Below are 19,900 nucleotides of genomic sequence, written 5' to 3'. Positions count from 1 at the left end.
AATCCAGAGTATTATGTTACATTTCTCAACGCACGTCAGTAAGGGACGCCATGACGCACTGGTTTATACGCTCAACGACAAGAAAAACTATATGTGTTACCTTTCCCTACATGGTAATTTGGAACATCTTCTTTCAAGACGATGGATAGAGTTAGATACATAGATACATATATAGATGGATGGATGGGTTGATGGAAAACTAGATAGATACATTTATAGATGGATGACTGGATAGATGGATGGATGAGAGGGTGGATGGATGATGGGTGGATGGATGGATGGGTAGAAATACAAGAAGAATACAAAACAATGTCTCTTGAAGTTTTATCGCAAATGTCACATTTTCATTGATTAAGTTTCTTCATCTCATGTTAAATTACCTGAAGCGGATCGTTGAAGCTTTAAGCCATTGGTTTGATTACTTCACACTCGCTTATTAACATGTACATAGGCAAATACATATCGCTCATCTATAGACGAGTGAGAAATAAAACAAACCCAGATATTGTTTCCACGACGCTGACACGGTGCCATCGCATTTCTCGCCACGGACACTTATATTAAACGATAAAGTTGTTACCTGCTAATGATTTTTGTTTTGTTAAGGCCACGTTCATACATTTTAGCTACATGACGGATTTCATTTTAATATGTATTCTCAGTTTTAACATGTTTTATTCCTTATAAAACCACCTGTCAAATCATCGAAATATTAGAAATTGCATGCAATTTACATTATCTACTTTTGGACACCTTCCACTGTTGTATACATTACAGTAATTTGAAGAAAATAATTTAAGGCCGTTTACTTCAACAAATATACACAGAGACATATAATTTTTAAACATGTGTAGATGTACCACAGTGACTTGTTTATGGAATACTCTTTCATTAATTGAACACCAACGACAGTTTAGATTCAGTGACACCTTTCTTCCTATTACTGGGTTTGGTTTCACGCCTCCCTCAAGGGTATTGTACATCGCGGCGCTCTAGATTCCAAACGCCGTTGCTTACAACTTCTGAACATGTTCACATAACGCCTAAATGATCTGAAAAGCTGTAACATGATATTGATAAAAGATTTTGGTTCCATCCATACATAAATGTGTATCTGTAAAACATATTTAGCTTTACATAAGGTTTCACCTACCTTCTGAAACCTTCATCTGCCGTAGCATCGATTTGACAAATGTTGATGTCAGTGCAAAGAATCCTAGTAATTGAACGTTTTAGTCACACTCATCAGAGACATAATTACATAAATTATTGACTGTGTTACACATCGTTTGTATAAAAAACACAGCTGTGCCCCTGAGCATAATGTTGCCCCGAGGTATATAATTACAAACCATAGAATTATTCAAACCAGTTAATATACCTCACAGATCTGGCATCTGGGCAAATGACAACAAGGAGGGGTATAACTAACCTATATATCAAGCTAATGAACGTACTACATCCTTGGTTAATTAACATTTGTCTCCTGCACTGTACGACCACCTGCACGCACTGTGTGAATAACACATAGTGAATTATTCATGCTCAATTAGCTGTAATAAACACCGATAGTGATAACTAGCAAATAGGATTAATTCTTGTGTGTAAAGGTTCACATGTGATTGCGCAGCACCCCTGGATCTCTACTTAGGCTATGAAAGGAAATGTTTTTCACATGCTCCCACGTAGTTTCATGGTGTACCAACGCAGTATGCTTATGGTGTCAATAAAACGACATTCTCTCTTATATTACTCACATGGAGAGAGAGAGAGAGAGAGAGAGAGAGAGAGAGAGAGAGAGAGAGAGAGAGAGAGAGATGATTTCGTTATGTGTCTTGGAAGAGGAGCCATTTATCGTCCAGTACTCACATGAACAGATATCTGATGCAGTGATGTTGCTTAACAAATACCTAGTTTCCTTCTATTATAAGTCGGAGTATCTGGGAACCTTCGTTGACTCTAAGCTGAACTAGAACTCTAACAGTGAAGCTCTATACAACATGTGTCAGCAACCTCTTCATCTCATGCGTAAACTGATATCTTTGTATGTTACCCCAACCGTGATGTCATCACCGTGATTGTCATGCAGCATTTTTTCAGAGTATTTTAACATTTTCCTTCCATTGTTTGTACGGGTCTCTCTCAGTTCATCTCAAATCTAAAATAGACAAAATTGTTAAGACTGCAAGTAAAATCGCTGGAGTCAGATTTGAATGTTTATCATCAATATATGAGCGGCAAATCGTGCGGCGTTAAACAACAAACAAACAAAACTCTTCTTGTCTTCCATTATTCATGTCAAGACCTAGATAATTCAGTAATGCTACTCACACGAATGCATACTTTCCTTACATTACTCATGCGAAGACCTAGCTGATCAAATGATTTATTACACGAATGCCTAATTTTCCCATTACTCAAGACATAGGTGATTCAATGATATCACTCACGGGAATATCTACATGAAGGTCTGACCACCCTCTTGTAAACGGGTGAAGACTTTGCAGACTGAGTTATGTTACTCGCGTGAAAAGCGCTTTCATTTCATTTCTCGCTTGAAAAACACATACCTTTTATTACTCGCATGAAATCCTGCTTTCTCTATTTTACATGAAGACCTGTTCAGAATGTGATGGAAGTCATGCAAGCTTCAAAGATGTTCTCACGAACTTCATGATTGTCAGTCTATGATACCGCACATTTGAAACCCGTAGCTTGAACCAAGGCGCTTTCTATAAAGAGCATATGGTACTCCAGTAGGGTTGGTCAATACCTTGAGTAACATGGAATTTCAGGTTTATAACATTGCCTCGAGATAGTGTTCCACGCATGAATATATAACGGACTTCCTTTGCTTAATTGCCGGAGTGAGATTAGTTTTACGCCGCTTTTTAGCAATATTCCAGAAATATCAAGGCGGGGGCCAGAAATGGGCTTCACACATTGTGCCCATGTGGGAAATCGAACCCTATCTCCGGCGTAACGTCTGTACGCTGTAACCACTACGCTACCCAACCACCCTCAACGATGTACTGTTGTTGAGGGGATGACAAACAAAACGAAACGAGGTTACTTAATGGTTGACTGTTTCATAGATTCCCATGCATTGCCTTGACATAACACGTGGCTAATGACGTAATTTGTTCGTTTTTTGTGTGGTGTATGCTTGTTATTTTTCATGTTGTAAACGCGGCAATGCTTTTTTATTCGCAGTGGAACCTTTAATGGGTTTTCAACAGCACCAAATAAGATATACTGTGGCACCGAAGTCCGGGTAACTGAGAACTGTCACGACAACCATCTACACAAACAAGCGTTCAGCATCTACTCATTATATGAAAGAGCTATATTATACAATGTCACGTCTCAACTTGTACAGCATCGGTCGGTGCCGTATTGGGTATAGCGTATGAAGGAAACGATTTCGAGCACGTACGACAGATTTCAGTGTCCTACGCATATTTGAGTGGTCACGAATGTCCTGTCAGGAAAAATACATACCTTGAATTTTCATAGATATTTTCATGGATACGAGAATAGAACACACTTGAATAGCCCATACACCCACCCTTCTCTCTGTCTAGCGATACACATTTTGCATATGGTTTCACAGATTAATGATTAAAACCTTGCAAGTCACTATAGCTAAATGGGTATTGGATGGCGTCGTCTCACAGACGTATATGGCATAAAGGTTATACACGCTCTTAATCAATAAGTGCATTTAAAGCAACGGATCTGCATACACAAAAACATGCTGGTCAATTTATGATACAAAAGCGCTTTTTCTGTGAGCAAACTGAGTCAGAAGTAACTTGCAGAATGAATAGTAACAATATAGCGACAACTTTGCACCCTGACTCTCTCTCTCTCTCTCTGAATACGTAACAATATAGCTCTCTCTCTCACTCTCTCTCACCTCACAGACATCTCTCTCTCTCTCTCTCTCTCTCTCTCTCTCTCTCTCTCTCTCTCTATTTATGACGCTTCGCGTTTGTAGAAACACCCACCATCCACTACCATACCAACCTCCCTCAACCAAACAAGCTCCTCCGCACCCGACCCCAGCATCCACCCTCCCCGCCCCCACTCTCCATCCCTCCGCTTCGATGATCAGGTCCGTCACTGAGATCGATGCAGGCCACATGAACGACAACAAACGTACCGGGGCTCCGTGTTAACCGTGTAATGAGCTGAGGCTTACCATCGACAGTTGAGTTTGCTTCTGTGTCGATGATTGATTTGGGAAGCTTAGCGCTGCGATAGTCGAACTATACCCATTTATCTTTATAAATCTGCTGACAAGTATTTAAACAAATGTTTCAATTGGCGAGACACTGTGTTGTCAGACAAACAAGGGGATTTGCAGCGAAATTAACTCCACAGCAGTGCTTGGATCGAGATGAATTTGGTGAGCATAAACCGGTTCCTGGTTTTGAGCTTGTACAAGCGAGAGTGCCTTTGTGCCAAACTCACCAAAATGTACTTTCATACACATGAAGCTATTACTGTCATCATTGTCATAGAATCATAATTAACTATATATTGGCGAACGTTTTCCACTTTTTTTACATCATGAAGTAAATCTAGCATATCGTAAAATAGGAATATATCAATAAATTTCTTTCAAATGGCGTCTACAAATCCCGGAGTAATGTAAAGATATAACACAATAACACAGGTCTTTGTTACTAGAAGTTCGTGGTCGCACAATAAATGTGATAAAACACATTGTGGCTCATTCTTACAAAAATATCAGCTCCAAAAAATTACACGCACGCACACACGCGCACGCACACGCATACACATATACATACATACATTATTACATACATGCACGCACGCACGCGCGCACATACATACATACATACATGCATACATACATACATACATACATACATACATACATACATACATACATACATACATACATACATACATACATACATACATACATACATACATACATACATACATACATACATATGGGTAAGCCTTCTTCAGTCGTCACGATATTGCTGAAATATTGCCAAAGTGACTTTAAATTTTATCTCACTTCTTCTGCGCTGGTCCCTTCAAGTTCGGCAGAACGATGTTTGACTGAATATATACATGTACGTATATATAGTCTTATTTATTCCGTCTTGGTCGCCAATATTGTCATCTTGCTCGTGGCATGTATGTGAAGACAAAGACAAGTTGATACTTCATATGTCCAATGCTATACATGTCTCACAAACCGGTGGTGTGAGAGTAGTTATTTTGGCTAATATTTTGAAATGGTTCAACAGACGCTGTTGGTATTCACAACGTTATCAGTATCAGCAATAATGCCGTTAGTCTACAACCTAGCTGCTAGCCTCATGAAATATACATGTGGGAGAAGCACAAGAATAGAAAATTGGGATTAAGGAATTTCCGCATCGATGATTCTCGTTCTTATTATTGAAGTATTTCTTATTCAGGAATCCCAAAGGAATCATAAAGAATTCGACTGTGCAGGACATTTATTCAAGATTTCGTGAAGAATCGGACAACGGCTCTTTATCATGTGATAGTATTTTCACCGTCCCTTCCCTGCTAATACTTCACCCATATCAAGTATTGTAACGAGCCAGCAAACCAGTGAAGTGGATGGTTCTGCTTCATCACCGCCTCAATTGATACTTTGCATTCTCTAGAGTAAACGCAAAAAGAGTATTTGTCACGCGTTGAGCGGCCACATGGTATGTGTTTCTTGTCGATGCCGTGTTAATTTACTGACACAAAGCGATCACAGAGGCGTAGGATGCAGCAGAAGAACAACGGCTTTATGCCAATTGCCAGGGAAACGGGAGCCCGCCTCACAGAATGGAGGATGGATAAAAGAGTATGAGAAGCATTGCATCACATTGCTTTTATCGGAACGTGCCGTAATTGGTTTTCTTCGTGTCCTTGAGTGTAAATATGGTAATACCTTAGTGAGTTTTACTTGGCTTGGAACCGTATTGCAACTTTATGTGGTGGAGGTATTACGTTTGTGAGTTTAACTTGGCTTGTAACAGTTTTGCAACTTTTAATGGTAGAGGTTTTACGTTAGTGAGTTTAAATTGGCTTGTAACAGTTTTGCAACGTTTAATGGTAGAGGTTATAGTTTAGTGAGTTTACCTTGGCTTTGAACCGTATTGCAACATTATATGGTAGAGGTTTTACGTTAATGAGTTCAACCTGGCTTGGAACCGTATTGCAACATTATATGGTAGAGGTTTTACGTTAATGAGTTCAACCTGGCTTGGAACCGTATTGCAACATTATATGGTAGAGGTTTTACGAACCGTATTGCAACTTTATATGGTAGAGGTTTTACGTTAATGAGTTCAACCTGGCTTGGAACCGTATTGCAACTTTATGTGGTAGAGGTTTTACGTTAATGAGTTCAACCTGGCTTGGAACCGTATTGCAACATTACATGGTAGAGGTTTTACGTTAGTGGGTTTAACTTGGCTTGTAACAGTTTTGCAACGTTTAATGGTAGAGGTTATAGTTTAGTGAGTTTACCTTGGCTTGGAACCGTATTGCAACTTTATGTGGTAGAGGTTTTAAGTTGCGCGTTGTCGGTTTGTTTGATGATACAAACCCAGAACGGAAGTGAGTATCTAAAGATGGTCACACGGTATTTTGCCTGAACGGTATACAGACAGTCAGCGAACTGACATAGTCTATACTGACATGGGTACTCGCGTTAGCGTGGTACTTCCCTGTACTCGGGAATCACTCTCTTTCAGCACGGCTGTAATCAAGAGTACCAGTTGAAGTCCCTGAACAAGGTACAACGTCTTTAACCCTCTTTTGGAATGGATAAAAATACCATATCTAAGAGTGTGCCCCTCTTTCAGCATGGTACAACGTTGTACGAAGAGTAGAACTGTTTCCAGCATTAAAAGACCTCGTACCCAAGAACACACTGTTACCAACGCTCAGCGCTTTTCCTCGTTCTTTCCAGCCTCAAATTAAGTAATCCCAGATTTACTAACGTTCAGGTCTGTCATCTCAGTGGGGCTCCTTTTAAATTTAAACGGATGTTTGTTTCAATCCAAATTATATTATTCAGAGACTAAGCATTAGTGTAGCAGTTGATGCTGTTATGGTAGTGCATCAACCAGTGAGAGGTTACGATGGTCACACGTGTTCACAGATTAAGTGAAAACAACACTAAGAGGTATTGTGCGCACATGGCTGAGATCATGTTTGCTGCTATTCTACGACCCACAGAAGAATTTTGGCCTACCTATGCACTGCAGCCGTACATAACCATTTGCAAGACTTCAGCAGACTTCTCGAGCCCCAACGTTCTGTGAACAAGAACATGAAAGTGTGCCTTCAAAAAATACCGTTCGTGTGGGCGAGAACTACATTTGTTGACTAATTGGATAATAACCTTGTAAATTTAAATTGATAGAAATGAAATATAATTTGTGTTTTATTAAATAACCATTGTAACAAAATGGCATTCCACAGCCAAGCGTATCAAGGAAGACTTCTGCCAGCGTTGATGGAAGGTTTTGTTGAAGCTCGACTATTGAGCTAATGGACCCCGTGGACAGACACATTCCGACTCCACTTTACTCTGCTAACTGAAGATTTATGATCTCGATCAATCAGTGATTACCCTAATTATATTCAATTCATGTCTCTTTCTCACAAAGCACTAATTAAAACGTCTAGACTGAGAATGCGGGGGAGGATGTTCTTGTTCTCAAAAGTATTTGGTCCAGAAACTGTTGGAGTAGCCATCAGACTGGACACATATATCAGGCACAATATCTAGAAGTATGATACAAGATCGTGCCTAAGTGTATCTGACTGTTGGGTCAACATGGTACAAAGTCGTACCAAAGAGTTTCACTCTGCTTCAACAAAACATCAAGTAAAATATATCACTCTCTCTCGTATTTAAGTATTTTTCAGGTTCAAGTGTATATTTGAAATCACATAGATAATGCATACATTTACGGACACATATTACGCACGCTATCATTTAGTATGGCATATCATTTTGCTGTATATTCTGTTGTACCCAAGCTAACTCTTTCCTCTCTCACATATTTTAACTTCAAATGTATGAAATTAACATAGAATATACGTATAGAATTACTATTCAAATTGGGTTGTCTGGCATCAGAGAAGTATTCATTTGAATGAATGGTTTATGTTCGGGTAGATCAAGAAGGACAGGGACGTCAAACCAAGAGGCATAATCGGAGAGAATATGTGTTTCGTCTTCATTTAGTTGGTATCCAAACACAGGGACGCATCGACCTGCTTCTCCTCAGAAACACATTCCTCATTGCCCCTCGCATGGGTTAAAAAACGAATTAAATTTTGTCGATATAACGAACTGAGTATACCCAAATATCTAAGTCCTTCCACGGGTAGCCGCTGTCAAAGTGTTGATGGTAACGAGATCAAACCGTACGTTCAACGCAGTGCGTAACCCCGCTTCTCAGTCATACGTATAATTCGCCCAAGTAACCATTCCTTTAATGTTTTACAGACCAACTGACTGGTATTTACATCCCCATTGCCACTCATTTGCTGAAATATAGCACTGCATCATGGGTACATTTTGGACGTAATAGCTCAATTCCTTCTCGGCAAATCGCTGGTCTATTACCAAACCGTAACCGCGCCATTGAGTGCAAGCATCGGACCTCTCCACCCTGCCCAGACTGACATCGGAGGAGGGCCGTCACAGCGGCAGATAAACGCGGGCAGTCTCATTACCAAGGAAACCTAAATTCAATAGATGGATGTTTTTCTCGAAATTGTTAATATCCGCATGATGCTATTGCCGAAGAGTTGCGTACAAGGCTACTGGATTCGGCTTACATGGCTATATTGTCTTCCGCACAAACAGAACACAATTATCGTTAGAGAAATCGATTGATAATCTTTCCAAACAAGCATGCACAGAGAGATAGGAGATATGTGAGCAGTTCATTTCAACTTAATAAACCACAACGCTGCTTCTCAAAGAATTGATGGCGTTGGGCATGAAGCTCAAACAATAACGCATTACCACTATGTTACAAGGAATTATGCTTCCTTTGTCAGTGGAGCAGTGTTCCCTAGTCAGTTCGACATGACGTAATTCAAAAGTCTTCAAAATCTTGTTTTATAATGACGTAAAGGAAGTTGCAAGATAACTTGCACTGATAACTTATCAATTTGTTCCATCTGGTAAAGTATCATAATTTGAAAACAAAGCCGAGAAGCCTTCAGGCATCCCTGGAGTTTATTGAAACAAGACTGTAAATCTAAAGATCTTAGTGGACATTAAAAGCTCAACTCTGCTATCTGAAGATATTTTATCTCGATCAACGAGTGATTACCTTAATTGCATAAAATTTACTTCTCTTTCTCACAAAGCACTTCAATGATACTTAGAAAATAGGGTCTGTTCCTAGGGGCAGATCCGTGATGATCCGGGTTAGAATTGGTCTGTCGTAAGATGCAAATAACGGGATCGGGTGGTCAGGCTCGCTGACTTGGTTGACACAGATCGATGCTTGTGCTGTTGATCACTGGATTGTCTGGTCCAGACGCGTCTATTTACAGACCGCTGCCATATAGCTGGAATATTGTTGAGTGCGGCGTTCACCAACAAACAAACCACCCCAACTTAAGGGCGAAAATTGTATTTGGGACGCTGGATGGCACTCAGGATTGCTTTACTTTTTGTATACAAAAAGTTTGTTAAAGAGCACCCTGAATATATCCCATGCATATTATCTATGAATTTGATACAACATCGGACCGAAGAGTGGTCCATTAATCACCATTAATCCTTTCAGCAAGTTACTTAGTATACCAAAAACAGAATTCTCAAAGACAACGTTTCTCTTCTCTGTTTTATATCTGTAGTTTAATTCCAAGTGTATATTTACACGATCATTCATCATTCCAACAGAAGTACTACATGCTTACCTTTGTCAGGTAAGTAGTATTCCCTTTATGGCTGAATAATAATTTCAAAAACCCAAATCACTTTATCAGGCATTGGGCTAAAAATGGAATTTTAACAATCAAGGACCTTTGTAATGAAGATGGTTTTATGTCTCTTGAAGATCTGAAGCTCAAATTTGATATTAGAGGTACATATATGGATCTTCGATATGTTTTCTATATCATACCTGAATCATGGAATTGACCATAAAACAATACAGAAATATACATAACAATATGATCTGGATGATAACTTTCTTCATAAAGATTTTGTGGATTTGAAAAAAGGTTCAAGACCATTTATGATAAACTCTTATCTGACAATATTAAACCTAATATTTGCCTAAAATGGGAAAACTTATTTTACGATATTGATTTTGATTGGCGTATGATTTTTAATATTTGCAGAAGGAATGTGAAAGATGTAAAACTTTTAGACTTTCAATTTAAATTTTTGCACAGAATTATTTATACAAAAAAAGAACTTATGAAAATGAAACTGGTTGACAATGCAGTATGTAGCCTTTGTAATGTTGATAGTGAAACTTTATGTCATGTATATTGGGAATGTGTTGTAGCCCAAACCTTCTGGAAGGAACTTGAAAACTGGATAATCCCAAATATACAGAAATTTGAAATAACAAAGACTTTGGTTTGGTTTGGAATTTTGGGAAATAAGCCATTACTAAATCATATAATCTTATCTGCAAAAAAATATATATATACTTGCACTTTGAAGAAATAATTCCAAAAGTTAATAATTTTTTTAAAATTTTGAAAGACATTTATACGGTTGAAAATTTTATATCCAGAAGGAACAATAAATCTGATAAATTTTCAGACAAATGGTTTCCTTTATTCTCAATATTTAATTTCTGACGTAATCTTTAATCAAAGGAGAATAATTTTACTGGAGTATATTCTCTCTATGCTATCAGTTGACCTAACATTTTTGTTGAACCCAATGAACTTTGATCATGTATTTATGCATTTATTGCTTAACTATATAGGGGCTCCACACGTTGTATGCTTGTACTCAATTTTGGGAACAAATAAAATGATTTTTAAAAAATATAAATAAAAAAAGTAGTATTCCCTTGTCAATGAGACATGGCGTAACTCATATGACAGAAAATCAATGACTTTCAAACCTTATACAATGACTTGAAGAAAACTGCAAGATTCAGTGATGGCCTGTCCATGTTAGTTCCATGTAGTCAGATATCATAATTTAAAAAAACAAAACATGAAGTATGTAGTATAATGTAACCAAGGGCTCAAATTAACATTTGAATAATATATATTAATCAAAATATCCCCTGTAAGTGATTCCCCTGTACAATATACACTGCATCCATCGTTTTCCACACACAACACATCCTTTATAAACTGTTTTCGATACACATTATACAGTCTACACCCGTGAAGATCCGGGTTAGAATTGATCTTCAGTAACCCATGCTTGTCGTCAGGCTGGCTGACTTGGTTGACACATGTCATCGTATCCCAATTGCGTAGATAGATATTCATGATGCTGATCACTGGATTGTCTGGTCCAGACTCGAGTATTTACAGACCGCCGTCATATAGCTGGAATATTGCTGAGTGCGGCGTAAAACTTAACTCACTCACTCACTCACTCACTCACTATACAGTATATCCTACACACACTCCTCTCTATGTACACTACCTCCTTAATATGTATTTTTCAATAAAAAACGTAAGAATCGCAAGGATGAATTTAATTTATTAACTTTAACAAATGTAATATTTATATTCCCGCGAGAACGTCAGTTAAAGTGGGTCACACGTGTTGACGTAGCGTTACAGCGGCTTGTAAACTAATTTTAAAGTTTTCGAATGTGAACAAGTCGACTATTTACAGACCGCCCTCATATGGCTGGAATATTGCTGAGTGTGGCGTAAAACTTAACTCACTCACTATACAGTAAATCCTACACACACTCCTCTCTATGTACACTACCTCCTTAATATGTATTTTTCAAGTCGATGTATTCTTCATAAACTATTTCCTGTATGCAGTATATCCATCTAAATGTGTTTCATAAGTGCAATATATCCTTCTTAAAACGTTTCCTTCATAAATATTTCCTCCATATACGTCTACATACCATATATTCGCTATAAACTGTTTCCTATATAGAGTACATCCTTAGTAAAACGTTCCTTTCATACAATATATCCTTCACAAAGTGTTTCCTATATATCTACAGCTAGATATTTTCCCCGTCTACAACCATTGTACAATTTCCTATATACGACATATCCTTCACGGACAGTTTCCCGTATACAGCATACCCTTCGTAATCTGTTTCCTATATGTCTACCAGCTAGTTATTGTTCCCCTCTTCAAACTACCAATTGCACAGTTTCCTATATACAATATTTCCTTCAAAAAGTGTTTCTGATATACAATCCTTCAAAGAACGTTTCCTATGTTCAGTATAACCTTCGTAAACTGTTCGCTGCATATCTACAGCTAGTTATTCTTCCCGTCTACAAGCCAGCCCACTGTACTGCAATCATGCGATAAACTCGCATAATTGTCGCCAACAAGTCGATATATCGACTCAGGCCATTGGTGTTCTGTGAATGGGACTGGTGTGTTTTATATAACAACAACTACGCTCCTTGAATCCATTCATTTCAAACAATATGAACTGAAGGCAGTACTCTCAGAGTTCAGGGAATGTATTACGATCCTGAAAGATGCGCGCGTCTACAGACCAATGGCAGCCCATGTTTGCAGAATCCATGTGTTTTGTGGACGCCACGGGATCGCTACCATCATCAATAAACCCATTGTGACTGGAGTATTATGCGTGCTATCACAAAGCAATCAACCACGGCCGATCAACCCGCTTCAATAACATAGTACGTTATAACAAGTAATGCACACAGACATTGCCATGAAAAATGAATTAGATGTCTCTGTAGGAATCTTTACCGATGAAATTCGTTTTCGTGGGCCTGCATACTGATGAAGTATTGCAACACATTGCATGGTGTGTGTCAGCCCACTGGTTACCATGTACTCAGGGAAATATAGTCTTGACAGCAATACGCTTCCTGTTATAACTGTTTCCTCTACATAACATAACTCCCATACACTGTTGTCTATGTACAATATACATCTGATAGGCTGTTTTCTATGTACAATATATGTCTCATAAACTGTTTCCTCTGTACAATATACATCTGATAGGCTGTTTTCTATGTACAATATATGTCTCATAAACTGTTTCCTCTGTACAATATACATCTGTTAGGCTGTTTTCTATGTACAATATATGTCTCATAAACCGTTTCATAATATATCGCTCATAAACCTTTTCCTGTGTACAATATATCAATTATAAACTGTTTCCTAAATATGTGAATATGATGTAGCATTTTTGTCATTTTAAGTTTAACTAAATTTGACCAAACTCGCCAGCTGCTGAGAGTTGATATAAATCCAGCTAGGGTCCATGCAGGTAGCCAAAGTACTGTAAGTCCCAATGGTCCCTAGCATGGTGATCAGCCTTCAGTTGCTGGTGATCAATAGCCCGTTTTTATATTGCATTGTTGTCTATAGTGATATCTATTTATGATTGCATGCTAGTTTTAAATTAAGAGCTGTGATACTCTAGTAGTTTTACTGTCCTTCGATGACATATTTTTTATGTTCTAAATTTATTGATTTTAATGTTGATATAAAGTGTTCTCGTCACGATATGGCTGAAATATTGCCGATGTGACGTTAAATATTAACTCACTCACTCACTCCTTCATTAACTGTTTCCTCATTATAATGTCTCCTTCATAAACTGTTTCCTATATATGTTCCGGCGAGTTATTCTTTCAGTCCCCAGTTCTACACCTCATCCCCTTGCACTGTATATCCAATTTACAACATATCCTGAACAGAGTCACTGTTCACCATACACACAACGCATCCTCCCTAAACTGATTCCTGTATGCAATATATATACTACCCATCAAAAGTTTAGACTCACTAGTGTAAACGTAGCCACTTAAAAGTCAGTGAAAATTGTCGATTTCTTAACAAAACTTTACCCTAACACGCGGCTGTTCACGTGCACGATATTTGCACATGCTTTTCAACAATTGATACACGATCCTCTTGCAATTCATCCGCATAAGGTTTTCAGGTGGTTCTCCCAAGTTTGTGGAGAAATTCATCTTCAATGTAACCATATATATATATAAATATATATATATATATACATATATATACATATATATATACATAACATATAGTGAGTGCTTTAAGTGAGTCTAAACTTCTGATGGGTAGTATACATCATAAACTGATTACAATGTACAATTTATGTTTCATAAACTGATTTCTGTGTGCAATTTATATTTCTTAAAGTTTGTGTGCAATTTATGTTTCTTAATGTGGTTCCTATATATCAAGCTCTCGAAACTGTTTCCTATATGTGATATGCCTTCCTGGTTATCTAAGTTTTCATAATACAATGTATGCTTCATGAACTGTTCCATGTGTTCATGTGCAATACATGCACCGATGTTTCCTGTACACAACAAATGCTTCATGAACTGTTTCAAGCATGCGATATCGTTCATAAACAATTTGTTATAGTCAGCCTCATAAACTGTTTCCTTATTTCCAGTATATGCCTCATAATCTGTGTTTCTTGTGTGCAACATACCATGTATACAGCGTTTCCTGTATGGGATCTGTCACATAATCACATGTCACAGATCCCAAGAGAGGCAGGCTATCGATTTACGACAAAAATTCAAAGGGAAAGATACACCGTAATTGCTAGTTTCGAGTTGGTTATTATCTTTCTTTCCAATAATCACAACTGCCGCGAACTATTTTAAACCCCATCGTTACTGCCTTCGAAATTTCCAGCAGTTTGTAACTCAAAACAAATATAGCATTACGCAACAAGTGACCTTTTCACGATACATGGATTGTGTAAAATAGTTCGCTATTCAGGTCCAAAGTTAGAATCACTTTATATGTTTGTATTACTTACATCTACAAAGACAACATTCAAAATCGTAAGAATCGCAAGGTTGAATTTAATGCATTAACTTTAACAAATGTAATATTTATAAGCAAATATTCCCGCGAGAACGTCAGTTAAAGTGGGTCACATGTGTTGACGTTGCGTTACAGCGGCTCAGTAAACTAATATTAAAGTTTTCGAATGTGAACAAGTTGATGCGAGGCATCAATATCACCACAGAATGATGGATGGATCGATGAGGAATATTCAACAAGTTGCAGAAATTTTAAATCGGAATCAGAATCCAGAATTTCTCAACACGTGGGTGATGAGCTGACAGAAACTTATAACGATCAGTACCGAGGATTATTGAAAGGCCAAGTTATTTCTGAAAACCTTTAATTCCCAAGAGCATAACATGACAGTTAATTACCTCCATAGGGCTTCCTTGACGGATAGAAACAAAACATGTTTTCTGCATACACTATTTCCTATGTTGAATAATACATTCTTCTTTCATAAACTCTTTCAGAATACAATCAACCCTTCATAAAAAGTTTCATCTAAGCAATACATGTTACGTCAATCATTTTCTTTATACATGTACAACGCATTTTTCATAAACTATTTCCTATATACACACTGTTTCCTAGGTACAATATATCCTTTCATACACTGTTTGTAGCATACAATATATCCTTCATACAATGTTTCCTTCATACAATATATCTCATATACACTCCAATATATACTACTCACACTTTGCTAAGACAACTTTACTTAAACGTAGATTCATAATTTGAAATTGTATCCATTTAAAACTGGATAAATAATAATATGGTACCCCTCATTAGGCAAATAGTCACTTTAATCTAACCTTATGCACTTGATACATGAGTAACCATGAAAATGGTTTTCATGGCACCAATCAACCATTTTGTAATCATGGAACGAATCATGGACAAATAAACAACACATTCAATAGCAGGTATGGGATCCACAGATGCAATGACATACTGAAATCTAAAATTCATGCTTAAAATAGACTTAGGTATTTAAACCAGATTTGACCCCACATAATAGTTTTCTGTTGAATACATGATTTTATCCTTAGCAAAGTGTGAATAGTATATATACTATATACACTCCAACATGTACTACGCTTTTCTTAAGATTATATATTCCCCCATATGCTGTTACCTATTTACACTACACTACACCTTGAAGACATTGATTCTGTTCTGATCCAATGTAAATGTCGTATGTCAGCTAGCTACATGTCTACGTCTAGGTTGAGATGACCTACACGATCGCTCTAAGTCACTTCAAACATTGCGTTTGGCGCAATTGTGAGTGCCATGTTTCTCCACGGTGTTTCCGGTTCTGCTCTCCATCAACGACGTTGACACGGCCGTCCCTTTTATATTCTTTGATCATTACTTCACGGAGACAATGCAAATTCAAGCGGCAAGACGAATGTGACACGGCCTAGCGCCCTAATGGTGATTAATACCTCAATTCCTTCAACCGACCTGCAATTTTAATATCAAACGCACCGGGTTTGGCCGTTGATGTGCAGAACCTTTTGCAAAAATACAAGCTTTTCCTCGTAAACACCTCACAACAATCAAGCCGAGGATTTCAAACAAGCGTTCGCTCCTAATTGCGTGTTTTCAGCCTCGGTGGCAAAAATAAAAGTGACCATGTCAATTACTCACATTACCCGTTTTGAACAATGATCACCTTCCAAACAAGCCCAACATCGAACACATCTGAGTCTCAAGTCAATATTCGACATTCTTTCGGAATAAATTACCATAAAAAGTGCATAAATTTCATCCTAGTGACACATATCGAAACAGTCCTTTGACAAGCGGCATATGGTACACGTAATGTAAGCGGCATTTCATTGCATGTGTTCACGACAATCACTGGTCTATTGAGCTTCTATTCATACTTTGACAAAACTGAAATATTGCATTAAAATTTACTCGATAATGCGTATGAAATTTCCCGTATGTCAATCGCAAAGCAACAGTCTGTTCAGTGTGTTCGACCTAATAAATTTGAACAATAAAGTATTCTGTCAACAACTCGTAAACACATATGATAATTATGTGACATTCAAACCCGGCCATAAACAGTCTGCCTGTACAGTTTACCAAATCATCATAAATTGTAGGCTGTTGTGATCATAATGCTGACGGATTTACTGTATATTTCAAATTTAGTATGCAACATCGGGTCAACTTGAATATGATTGATTCCGTCTTCTGTCGCTATGCGTCACACACACCACGTGTGGTATTTTATTGTCAATTTCGGTTTGGATTTCAATTGATCTAAAGACCCCGGACTGTCATAGATAACAGTTTATTCAAACCGATACGTCATGTTGATCGACAATGACAAAGATGAAAGAAAGAATGTTCTATTTCAAACGTAACCTGTAAGTCAAGATATAGCTGACAGACGGGTTTAATATAGGATGGATAATGTATACAAATGGGAAAAAGTATCGCAACACCCCACATTTTTCATAATTGCAATTATATGTTATCACCACAGCATAGGAACATATCCAAACCTCAGTTTAACTTACTATCGCGATGAATATTTGATAAAATAAAAGTATAAAGTATTTACTGTTTTAGTCACGATATGGCTGAAATATTGCCAAAGTGATTTTATAATTTAACTCACTCACTCACTCACTCAAGATCCCATAAATCCCATAAGTATCAATAATCGATCACAATGTTCATTTCTGGTGTAACTTCTGCCTACTGGAATAACATCCATAACCCTTCTTTGCACTGACGACTGTATCACACGTTGAATTTGACGTTGTGGTATGGCATTCCATTCTTGATAGAGGGCTTGTTCCAATACTTCACGATTTTCTACTTGAAGATCTCTCAGGCGTATTTTGCGACCCAAAATGCCCAAAGCATGCTCTGTTGGATAGAGATGTGTACTACTGGGGGGCCATGGTCCAGTTGTTATCGCCTGTCGGCGTAATACGTCACCAATGTGCACGGCTTGGCCTGACATTGTCGTCCGTGAATTCTGGCTTTGCTTTCTAGGACTGCAGCGATGTACCACTGTTTCAGATTTTGTCTGATCGTAAAACTTCAAGTTTACAGTCATGTGAGAGGCACCCCACACCACCAATGAATCCACGCCAAACGGTACTCGCTCCAAAACAATTCCAGTGTGCACCTGCAGTGTTTCTAAGCTCGTCGTATAGCAACGGACAGTCGCTTGCTGACAATCAGAATCTCTTACCATAGCCTTCAATAATATGCCAGCGTTCTGCATACCAGTTAATTGCCATCTTTGAGCAGTCGTCATTTGAGGAGACCCACTATTTGTTTATCAACAACGAAATCAATTGGTTATCGAGCTGTAAGATCAGTTTACAAAAAATTGACATTTGCTTAGTGACGGTTATACGTATTACACGTGATGCTCGCCTGTGATCGTAACACGTGCATATCTAAAATCAATTTGTGGCGCGAACAAAGTGTCACAATAATCAAAAAAGATATAATTATGATATGAATATATATGGCTAAATTGGGTTGAAAATAATAGGAGTTGCGATACTTTTGTACATGTGTATAAATATTTCTGAGGAAGATGCGTGAGTTAGTATGGTTTTACGCCGCGTTTACCAATATTGCAACAATACCATGCCTATATTAATACTACCGCTACTACTAACTTCATTTAAACTACTACTTTATAACCACCACTACCACAACTACACTAGTATTTCCACAGATACCACTGCAATGTGCTACTACAGTACTACCCAAACTACTAATGCTGTTATTGAAGACAATAATAATTTTCTTTAGTGTATATTATATAACGTATAATGAAATGCATTTGAGCTACTTGGGAGTTGCCAGGTAGGTGGGAGTGTTAGCTTAACGTTATGCAACTCTTTGGAATTGTTGCACCGATACAGTATGCACGTCCATTAGTCGACATCAAGCGTTCACGTCTAAAATCGAGAGAGCTTTCAACGATTCAATAGCCGTTAATCCCCTTATGAGAATACGCGACGCGCGAGTGCAGCGAAATTAGCGAGTCACTTGTCAACGTGGTCCGCGACTAAAATACCACTCTACCCCAGCATGTGGACCAATGTCAGATACGTGATAAACTCCATCTGCATCTGCCTGTGCACCGTAGAGTTAGATTAGTTTCATATTATCACACTCAGCGGGTTTCCATCAGTCGCACAAGACGCCGGGATTAACATGAAATGGACCGATTTTCAAATCCTGTCTATAATCTGTCAATTTACCTTGCCAATTATAACATTACGAGTAGTTTACATTCTATACGTAAATGGGAAACGGTAACGCCAAAGCCATGTCAGTCTCAGATTCCATTGGACATAGTTCTGATAAAGGTCTGTTGCATACGAGTGCGGAGACGCTGCTGCTTCTAAAAAAATGTGAGTGAGTGAGTAAAGTTTCACGCAGGTTTTAGCAATACTCCAGCAATATCGCGACGGGGGACACCAGAAATGGGTTTCACATATTGTACCCATGTGGGGAATCGAACCACGGCCTCCAGCTTAACCATTAGGCTACACCACCGCTACCTATTTTGCAACATACGAAACAACGAAGAAATACATTTTTGTAACAAGGTGGAGATACAATATTGATTCAAACTTTTGGGATAGAAACTTCTTATATTTCGTGAGTGCGACGTCTCAATACAGATTCTTGTACAGGTATTGTATCACTCTTGCATCAATATCTTGGCCAGATGACAGGACAATAACTATCAATATTCACCATACACCCTACAAATAAAGACTATCCGTTCAATGCATCGTGATACTGGACAACACGTTATTCAAATCGACTCACTGTAGCAGCACT

The 19,900-nt window shown here is 38.0% G+C and overlaps 1 protein-coding gene across 5 annotated transcripts in view; it reads right to left on the bottom strand.

Moving 5' to 3' along the window:
• Nucleotides 1-19,900, bottom strand: part of LOC124289093 (5-hydroxytryptamine receptor-like) — a 136,182-nt gene that overhangs the window by 18,173 nt on the left and 98,109 nt on the right. Inside the window, exon 1 of one of the 5 annotated variants that reach the window (XM_046725697.1) lies at nucleotides 1,154-1,174. The exons of the other annotated variants lie outside the window; for them this stretch is intronic. The gene's annotated coding sequence lies outside the window, so the exon portion shown is untranslated. Of the gene's footprint in view, nucleotides 1-1,153; nucleotides 1,175-19,900 lie in introns of those variants that run through there. 5 annotated transcript variants of the gene reach the window in all.

This window comes from Haliotis rubra, unplaced genomic scaffold (assembly GCF_003918875.1).
Source record: "Haliotis rubra isolate DU_JTF1 unplaced genomic scaffold, ASM391887v1 Scf432, whole genome shotgun sequence".
NCBI classification, from domain to species: Eukaryota; Metazoa; Mollusca; class Gastropoda; order Lepetellida; family Haliotidae; genus Haliotis; species Haliotis rubra.
Note: the sequence above shows the minus strand (reverse complement) of the source record. Positions and strands in the feature narration are given on the sequence as shown.